The sequence below is a fragment of the Suricata suricatta genome, chromosome 6 (genome assembly GCF_006229205.1).
Source record: "Suricata suricatta isolate VVHF042 chromosome 6, meerkat_22Aug2017_6uvM2_HiC, whole genome shotgun sequence".
NCBI classification, from domain to species: Eukaryota; Metazoa; Chordata; class Mammalia; order Carnivora; family Herpestidae; genus Suricata; species Suricata suricatta.
This window is the reverse complement of record NC_043705.1, coordinates 58,177,765-58,187,506: the sequence shown is the minus strand read 5'-3', so window position 1 is coordinate 58,187,506 and position 9,742 is coordinate 58,177,765. Positions and strand designations below refer to the sequence as shown.

Here is a 9,742-nt window from a genome sequence, read left to right as displayed (position 1 = left end):
CGGAGACGCGCGCTGGGCGCGGAGGGCGTGTGCGGGCGTGGGCTGGGTGGGCGTCCGGGCTTTTTGCAGCCTGGGGAGGGACGCGGCGTTCGTGGTGCCCCGTGCCTAGCGGAACGCGGGTGGTCGGCGCCAGTGGCGCCGCTGAAGTTTGGGAGACTAAGAAGGACCGAGTTCCCGGGGAGGAAAAGTGTGCTGGCGAGGAGCGGGATCTGTTGGAGCAGACTGGGGCTTTCTGCCTCTCGCTGTAGACCCAAGTCCGTGGCGTCGGCTGGAGAACTTTCTTGGAGACTTGCCGCCTCCCAAACGTCTGGGGGCCGCAGCTGCCTCGGCGCCGGGCTGGGTGGCCCCGGAGGGGCGGTGGTCGGAGGGCGCGTTGAGAGGGAGTTGTGTGAGCTGCAGCGGCCGGCTGGAGCGGGGTTGTCTGGGGGGTGCGCTGGGAGCAGTGGTCCGAAAAGGGATTTGCCGAAAGGGGAGAAGCGTTGAGTCGGGGAGACACAGGTGTTAACTCCGGTGGGAGCCCAGAGGAGGCGAGCGAAAAAGAGCCCCTCCCGTCCCGGGATGCTGCCGTCACGGCACACTGCGAAGCGGGGCTGTTTGCTGCTATTCTTACGTACTCGTAACGGTGATTTGGTTGTTACTAAAAATGAGAGCGAATAGTGACTGTGACTACTGAGGAAGAACCCCTCTTTTCTGTGCAGCAGATCAGTGACTCCCAGTAACCACCTCCACTCTGAGGGGGAGGCTTATCCTTGTCGTTGAACTCGCTCTGCGTTTCCGAAGAGGTTCAGACTGGGGAAAAGTCAGAGCATCTTTCAAGAGCTACTTTGGTTATCTTGCGCTTGGAAGTAGCTGCGTGAATAAAAACCAAGTACTCAGACGACTAAGTGTCCCTCCTTGCTGTAGGCAGTTAGTAGTCTTGTGAAAGTTTCTTGTGCCCTAAGGATGGGAACGTTTCCTAATCTTCGTGTTGGCAGCAACACACACAATTCCCATAGGATTTAGGGGTGGCAGGCCTTGATGTAGCAAAACAAACAAAATTAACGGAGCGATGCAGGTTTTGTTTTGTTTTGTCTTTCAGAGGTATTTTCTGAGGAGATACATTTAGAATTTTGTTGATGTGCCATGAAAAATACAAAAGACTGTATTATAGCCTTGTGAAGAAAGAGCAGTTACTAGAACTGAAGTTTTGAAATAACAGCCCAATTTGTGTGCATTAATCATTTGGTTGTAAGATACCAGAAAAGATAAAAACAAGGTGTTTTAATGATTACAGAGTATTCAGATCTCATATTACTGAGAGTAAAGAAATTGAAATGTTTTGAGACATTTGGGGGTGACTGAATTTGAGAATCAATATAATTTTGGATTTCAGTTAGACTTCCAGGAATAGTTGAATCTAATCTGCATCCTGGTAACTTTGTAAAAATTTTTTTTGTTTTAAATTATCTGAAATAATAATGAGAATGTGATGTATCTGTGGTCCTTTCTAGCTTAATTCTGCGATTCTGTCATGAAAACAGATAATTGACACTTTTGCTGTCCAATCTACCCAACTGAACGCCAAGTAACATCTACTCTTGTAAGCAAAGTGGTGAGGGTTCTGCTAGATGGTGCTATTTGATTTAAATATGTTTCTTCCATTCAGTGTAATTGGCAGCAGGAATCCTGGACTAGCTTGCCTTATGAACTATATATAGACGAAGAGGCTACTTTTGGGGAACTGACAATGACTGCTCTGAGTTAATTGTTGTTGCATTAATTTTTGGATGAATGCTGTTTTTATCTAAGACAAACATTGAGGTAGATTCTATTTTATACAATAAACTTACTTTCATTTTGAGGAGAGTGTTGATTTGATCTCTGTTTTCCCCTTTATTATTCACTTGGGACTTTAATGACACTATTCTACAACAGTGTGCTAACTTCTGAAGATAAGAAGCTTGAAGTTGTCTTTAAAGTGGATGTTAACAGATTAAAAAAAAAAAAGGTGGCATATTTAAAAGGTAACTGAGCTAAGAATTCTCTTTTAGTAAGAAATTGGAATTGTTCTGATCTTACAAATCACAGAAATAACTTGTTTTTAATAATAAATATGTAACTATTTTAATAAAAAACATGTTGAAAAATGAGTTATAATTATTAATGGGATGCATAGGAAAATTCTAATTTTATAATGTGTCAGGAAATGTGTTTTCTAATGAGTTCATGGCCCAATAGCTGACAACTGCTTACCTGTTATTATATCTTTGCTTTCTCTTTCATTAAGAATCCATTATGTGGAATACTTGAAATTAATTTGTAGGTTTACTATAGTAGTTGTAGTTTTAGAATACAGTTCTGAACATAAAAATGGCCAGAGTCAGATTAATTGTTTATTTTGTTGTTTTAAAGACAGGATAGATCAAGTCTATACAAAGATTTGGATTAGGTTTAATTGTAGAGGGAGTGATTGTAAACCCTGGCTGGGAGGTGGGATGTTTGTATAGAAATTTGAATTCTGATCCTGTTAGGTCATTTCCCACTTTAGCAGGCTTTCTTTGTAACACTGATCACAATTGTAATTAAGTAACTATGTAATTTCTTGTTTAATGTCTGACTTCCTCTAAAATGTAAGTTTTTTGAGGGCAAGGGGTGATACTTCTAATTTTTTTCTGAGATATCCTTGACTTTAAGAATAATGTCTTCAAATGTCTAAGACACCAAATAAATACTGTTGAATAAATGAAGCTGTTAAACTCAAAGGAATTTTTTTCAGTGTAGAAAAAAATTTATTTCAATGACCTCCAAAATAAGGAGTTTGAAAGTTTGAGTTCTACTTTATCTAAGTTAGTTGTATTTCAAAAATAGCCAATGGCAACAAAACAGTAATTATTATTTATTTCTTATTCTATGTGCCTGTCACTGTGCTTGGTGCTTTATGTATATTTTCTCTCATTCTCCCAACAAGTCTGCAACATAGTAGTGTTTTTTGTTTTTTTTTTAAAGAAATAAGAAAACCCAGGGATACATTGCTAGCTGGTTTTCTGACAATGATTTCTCTAACTTTAGAACCTGTGGCTAACGCTGCAAGATATATTTTTCAGTGTGTCAGATTGTCTTCCTGATCTAGGGTAGGATGCTACAGGTTTAGAGAACATTATTACATAATCAGATATAATACACTTTAGAGATTTGATCACATATGAATTTTCAACCTTAGGGACACCTTGATGTTTATACCTTCCATTTTGACAGACTGCAGATATGTGTGTGGTGTGGGCATAGAAATCTTAAGAGTGAAAGTTGGAAGCCTAAAATAATGAACATTGCTTGTTTCTTCAATTTTTTTTCCCAGGAATTTTGTTTGACCTCTCAAGTTTTGAAATAAGACATTGTAGCTGTGAATAATTAATGTATGAAATGTTACTGTATCCCACATTGCCACTAAAAGAATAACTGGAACCTGTAAATAGATGAGTAGTGATACTACTCTCTTATTAAACTAATTTCATCTTGTAAAATTACATAATAGAACGGAAAGATGAATTTTCTATTAAGCAAAGTTGAATATAAGATGCACATACCAAACAGTGACATCATTCTAAGTAAACTTGTGAGAAACTACGGAAATCAAATTGTGCATCTAACCAGAGTCTCTGAAAAGTAATTTGAGTTTTTCAATTTTGAATCTTTTAGTTGAATATACCAAGAAACTAATACCATATGCTCATTTTTAAGTGGTTAAAGTCTAATGAACATTTAAATACTGCTTTATATAGTGGAGCATTTATAGGGATTAGTATCTGCCAGCATCACTTTATTCTCCTCTTTTTTTTTATATATATATTGTTATTCCCTTAAAAAAATTATGAACCTTTTTTTCTTCCTTCCTTTCTGACGGAAATAAAGTTAAGACAAGTGAAGTTATACAAATCTCTTCAGAAACTTGATTGATGGGCAATTAAAATAGTTCAGTCAAGCCTTTTTGAGAATGAAATTTTCTGTATCAGATTGACTCCCCCTTCTCAATCCTCAGGATTTTTTCTCCAAAATACCAAATAACTTGTATCTAACATGTCATCTTACCTGTGAGAGTTTTTCTTTTGATTGATCTGTTTCCATTATTGTAGAAAAATCTAGAAACCATTTTTTGAAGGAACAAACCTAAAGAAAAAATAGGATATTGAGAGTTAAATTTTGTTTGTCCAGAGATTTATTTTGACTGTTAGAAATAGTATTAATTTTGTAATGTATATTTTCAGTGCTATGAAAGAAAAAGTGAAAAGTTTATTTCCACTTGTTAGAACCAGTTTGCCATATAAAACCAAATCAGGATGAAAATACCATTAAATTTTAGTTGCTCTGCAATAGTGGACCAAATGTGTCTGATATCCTCAATTATTACTAGAAAATAGAATTATAAATTGTTTTAAAATTAAAACATGTTCTGTGGGCAGAGGTTAAAATACCTAGATTGCAGTTTATTAAAAATTTTAACCTAATAGTTTAGAGTTAAAAGTAAAATTTGAGAAAAAATAATTTTGAATTTAGAATCATTTTTTCCATGGAGATCACAACTGTTACATTAATGTTGGGGTATAGGACTGAGGGTTGATGTACTGGATTTAGAAGACATGATCATACTTCTGGGGATATATGGCTTAAAAATATGTATTGAAGATAAGTATAACTTTATTTTGAAATCTGTAGGGATATTTTATTGTATGTACTATTGTATGCTGGTGACATTGTTGGTTTGTAATTGTAATATGTGAGCCTCTGTAAACATGCTAAAATATTAATTTTATTAATAACTTATAACTTTCCGTAGGGAAGGATTTAAAATAGCATTGGAGCAATACCATAAGATATATTTGTTAATATCTGAAGAGAGTTTGGAATAAAAAATAAGGGGTTATATTTAGATTTTAAACTTGCTTATCTGATTTTGTATATATTTTACGTATTTAACACCTATTCATGTAAGGTTTTATTAACATCTGTGTGTAACTTCATATTGACTAGTACTGTTACTTGACTGTTATACTAAACCCTATGTGTACTACCAAAAATGATCTGAAGAGTGCTCCACCAAAATTTATGTCTTGTTTTCAGTAATGGTAGAGTACTAGTAGAAGCTATTCTTACATCCCCCAAACTGTTTATCTTATTCACTGTGTGAGGACATTGAAAAACAGGTGGAAAAATGGTCCACCCAGGGAATAATAGAGTTTTTCCAGGTGACTTTTAATAGCTTTTCAGGCTGCCCAAATTTATGGTTGGTTATAATGGGTAACTGGTAATTTTTGTCAGAGTAAGTTAATAGTTAAAGATTTTTGAAAAGTGGAGCTAATAATGTTATTGGAATATTGACAGAACTAAAAATTTATCTGGACTCAGAAGCACCTGGACAGTTCCAGTGCAATGAAAGAATTAATATTCATTTCTTATCCATCTTTAAATGAGAAACTTCAGTTGGTGTCACTTTTAGTAGTCACGAAACTACCCTCACATTTTACTTTAAGAATTTTGATGATTCTGTTTCATTTAGGACTTAAACAGCTTTCCAGCAGTAATGAGCCATCATAGCATTTCACATCACAATTCAGCTGGAGCAAGCCTGAACCAATGACCTGGCAATCTCCTGTTTTTGATCTGCATTAATTTTGCTTCATGGAGTATCATACAAATAGTTCAGCACATAAAAATAGTAGAGAATTATTTTTAACACTTTATCCTTTTTTTTTCATAGTTTTAAGGATTTTTTTTGTAATTGTGAATATAATATAGTTTTAATACCTATTATAGTTTTAAAATAAAGTTTATTTATTAAGAGAGAGAGAGAATGAGTGTGGGAGGGGCAGAGAGAGAGGGAGAGAGAGAATCCTAAGCAGACTCCGTGCTGTGATCATGACCTGAGCTGGAATCAGGTGGATGCTTAACCTACTGAGCCACCTAGGCACCCCAATAACTAATATAGTTTAATTATTAGTTAGTATAATCTAAGCTGTATTAAAATACTGATGGAATATTTGTGAAGGTAAGAATAGTAGATGAAAAGTTATATGTGGCTCTGTCCATGTAAGCTAAGAGGGGAGATGATGCTCAAAACAGCCTTTCACCAGAAAATGATAATGTTATTTTTCTTTAGTGATTTGATATTTGGCTCGATTCTTCTTTTATTTACCTACTTCAGGCTTCAGAAAGAACCAAAGCTACTTCACGATAGAAGAAAGCTAGGTAAATGCATTATTCTATTAAACATGATTTTATTTAAACAGGATTAAAATAAATGTTTTTTTCTAAAATAAAATCCTAAATACTTCATAAGGAACATGTGGAATTTTGTCATAGAAAGTTATTCTTTAATATTAACAATAACAGCAGTGCTACCATTTGTGTATCTTGTTTGTTTTGGCCCTTTACTTGCATTGTTTCATTTAATCCCTCCAAGAATCCACTAGACTATAGGTGCTATTTTCTGTTAATGTTACAGAAGAAACAGAGGCTTAAGAGTTTATCATGCTTTTGGCGGCAGGTATTAAGACAGGAAATAGAAAATGGTTTAATTGATCAGGGTTTAAAAATAAATCTCACATAACAGGATGTCTGGAAGAGGTAGTTTCTTAGTTGATTTGGTGACTCAAGAATATCAGGGTTCAGGATCATTTTCTTTATCATTCCTCATTGTTTCCCTCTAATTAAAGCAACATCCCTAGTATCACTTCCTCATGCAGCCAAGTCAAAGGCAGGAAGAAGGTTAAGGTTTTTCCTTGTGTCTGACTAACCAAGGAAGAAAACCTTTTCTTGAAGTTGCTTAGCAGATCTCTTCTTATGCCATATTGAAGAGAATTGTAGCATTCCCTACCCCTACCTTAAACCAATTACTGGCAAAAGTAATGGGATTATCATAATTGGTTTGAGTCAGTCATCTTCATCCTCTGAATTGGAAACCTTGTCTCCCTTGTGCCTGAACTGCCTAAACAAAACTGGAGATCTGTAGCCAGGAAGATGCATCTTGAGGATATGGAGAGAATACAATGGGTCTCTCCTTTCATGGGTTTTACTTTCAAGTTTGAAGGAAAAACATATAATAATAAACAAGTAAATAAATATGGTAGGCAACTTCAGATAGTCAAAGTGCTAAAAAAAAAAAAGTAATAAAGAAGGGTAATATGGGCAGTGACTGCGAGGCTATGTTAGACTGGGTTGTCATGGAAAGGTTCTTGGAGAAGGAGACATTTAAGTAGAGTCCTGAGTAATATTTAAAGCATCAGTCATAGAAGTTTAAGGGTTAGAGCATTTCAGACAGGTCTCAACTATAATTGAGGGAATGTTTTAGAATCAGCATAATTAATCAAAGATTTATAAAATATGAGTAAAAGTTGGAAAAAGAGCCTATGCTTTCCTGGAGCCTGGTTTTGTTTTTTACTGAGAAATTGGATGGCGGATTTAGTTTTTGTGGGCTTTCCTAGCTAATAAGATTGACTATCTTTTATTTCCTGAATGCAAGGATGTACTCATTCTAATAAGGATAGTGAAACACATAGCTTTTATAATAACGTTTATAGAAATAGCTAAGATTTATTAAATACTTAAAAACTATCATTTTGACAAAGGATGGTACAACTGGTATAATTATTTCTCATAAATTTCCCAGGTTGGATCAGACCCTCTTATTTATGCAACCTCTCCTTTTTCTTTTCATATCCATCATAAATTAATGAATTATTTGTATGATGTTTTGTTTAATATCTTCTCTCCTGGTTAGATTGGAATCTCCCTGAGGATAAGAACCACAATATGTATCATTTCCTCTAGTGTATTCCCACTGCTTAGCATAGTGCTTGGAATTCTGATTAGGTATTTGTGGAAAAAATGAATTCAGGATGTAACCAATTATAAATATATCATAACAGGTATCACTGTATCTGGTTTATTTTCTCTTCAATATTTTAATATTCGGTACCAGGACTGTTAGGTAATTTCTAAAGAGTTTTCTATAATATGGGAATTTAGTGGTCATTTTGTGAATTTCAGGACTACAGGAGATTACCTAGTAGTATTATTCAAAAATGTGTGTATTTTTAATATGAATTTTCAGTGAAATAATCTCCTTTTCTTTGTATTTCACCAAATTTAATAATATAAACAGAATTATAGTTTACAGTTTGAAGGTATTTTAATATACATTATTTTATTTAAGTCTCATAATAATTCCATGAAATAGGTGATATTTCTCATTGGTTGTTGAGATTTATAGGTAGAAATTTTTACTCAGCTAGGGTAATAGAGATAATATGTGGCAGAACTGAGCCATATTTAGATTTTCTTTTGGTTCCAGGGTCAGTGTTTCTTTTATTATACTATAGCTACCTCTTTTAAAATGAGAGATTAATGTGTATTTTAAGAAGGTTTATGTATGGATTTGATTCATTGGAGAAGCATGCATTAGATAATAGTTAAAAGTTTATGTCAATAGTTTGGTTAAATGAAAAATATTGTTATAGTATGAGTTAAACACAATCTTATACAATTACTTAACTCCAAGAATGCTGCATTATAAATAAAATCTGATTTTGGTTTGAAATCCTTATGCTTTTTATAGAAGTTGATTGGTTTAGGATTTGGGGTAGTTTGGATTTCTGATTTGTGCAGGTTTAGGCTCTTTGATCAAGGAACTCTTCTTGATTCCTTTGCGGGTTAGCTTTGATTTGGAGAGCTGGAGTAGCAAGCATTAGGGAAAGGGAACCTCACTGGTAGAAGAAAGGGAAAGTCTTTTGATATGGATTAATGATACACTCTTCTCCTGTTTTTGTTTTTATCATGATAAAATAACATAAAATTTACTGTTTTAACCAGTTTAGGTGTATGTTTTAATGCCATTAAGTACGTTCACATTGGTATGCAACTCTCACCACCATCTACCTCTCGAACTTTTTCATCACCCCAAGCTGAAATTCTATACCTATGAAATAAGCACCCATTTCCCCTTGCACCAGCCACTGGCAACCACCATTCTATTTTTTGTCACATGAATTTGACTACCGTAGGTACATGTATAAATAGAACCATGCAATATTTGTCTTTTTGTGTCTTTTTTTTTTTTTTTTTTTTTTTTTTTGCTTATTCCTTAGCACCTTCATAAAGTAGATACAGTTCTCATTTTGCATAAGAAACTGAGTCTCAGTGAATTTATGTGTTTTGTTCAAGGCCATAGTAAGTTACATAGTCTGGATTCAAACTCATGTTTCCTATTTCCTACTTCATTGCTGATTTTAACAATTTTGCCTGAGTGTTTCATTGCTTAATATGGGGAAAAAATAATGGGATTTGTGAGGGTGGTGAGTGGGAGGGAGTGTTTGGCTAGTTCTCTTCTCATGTATCCATCATTCTTAGTTAGGGTGGGATGCAATGGAGAAGAGAGGCGCTAAGGAAAAACGTTAGAGAAAGCGCTTTACAGCTGCTAAAACGGTGGGCAGAATTATATAGCTACTGAAAGTGCTCTACAAATAGCTCCACATTCTTTATGTGGTATCTGAGATTTAACAACCTGAATGTAATGCTTGTCAGAGAGGAGGATGCCAGTTAGGAGTTCAAGTTATAATTTCAGGTAAAGCAGTTTCTCCATTCTTTTTGTATGTAGAGGTGAAGTAATCTGGCATAAATTGCTTTCCTTAGTATATTTTAGAGTCAGAAATAAACAGGTGAGGAATATATAATGTCTCAAAAAAAACTTTCTTCTCTAATTATGAGTCTTTCA

The 9,742-nt window shown here is 34.8% G+C and overlaps 1 protein-coding gene across 4 annotated transcripts in view; it reads left to right on the top strand.

The window, feature by feature from the left end:
- SSBP2 (single stranded DNA binding protein 2) overlaps positions 1-9,742 on the top strand; it is a 289,978-nt gene that overhangs the window by 880 nt on the left and 279,356 nt on the right. The window lies entirely within an intron of this gene.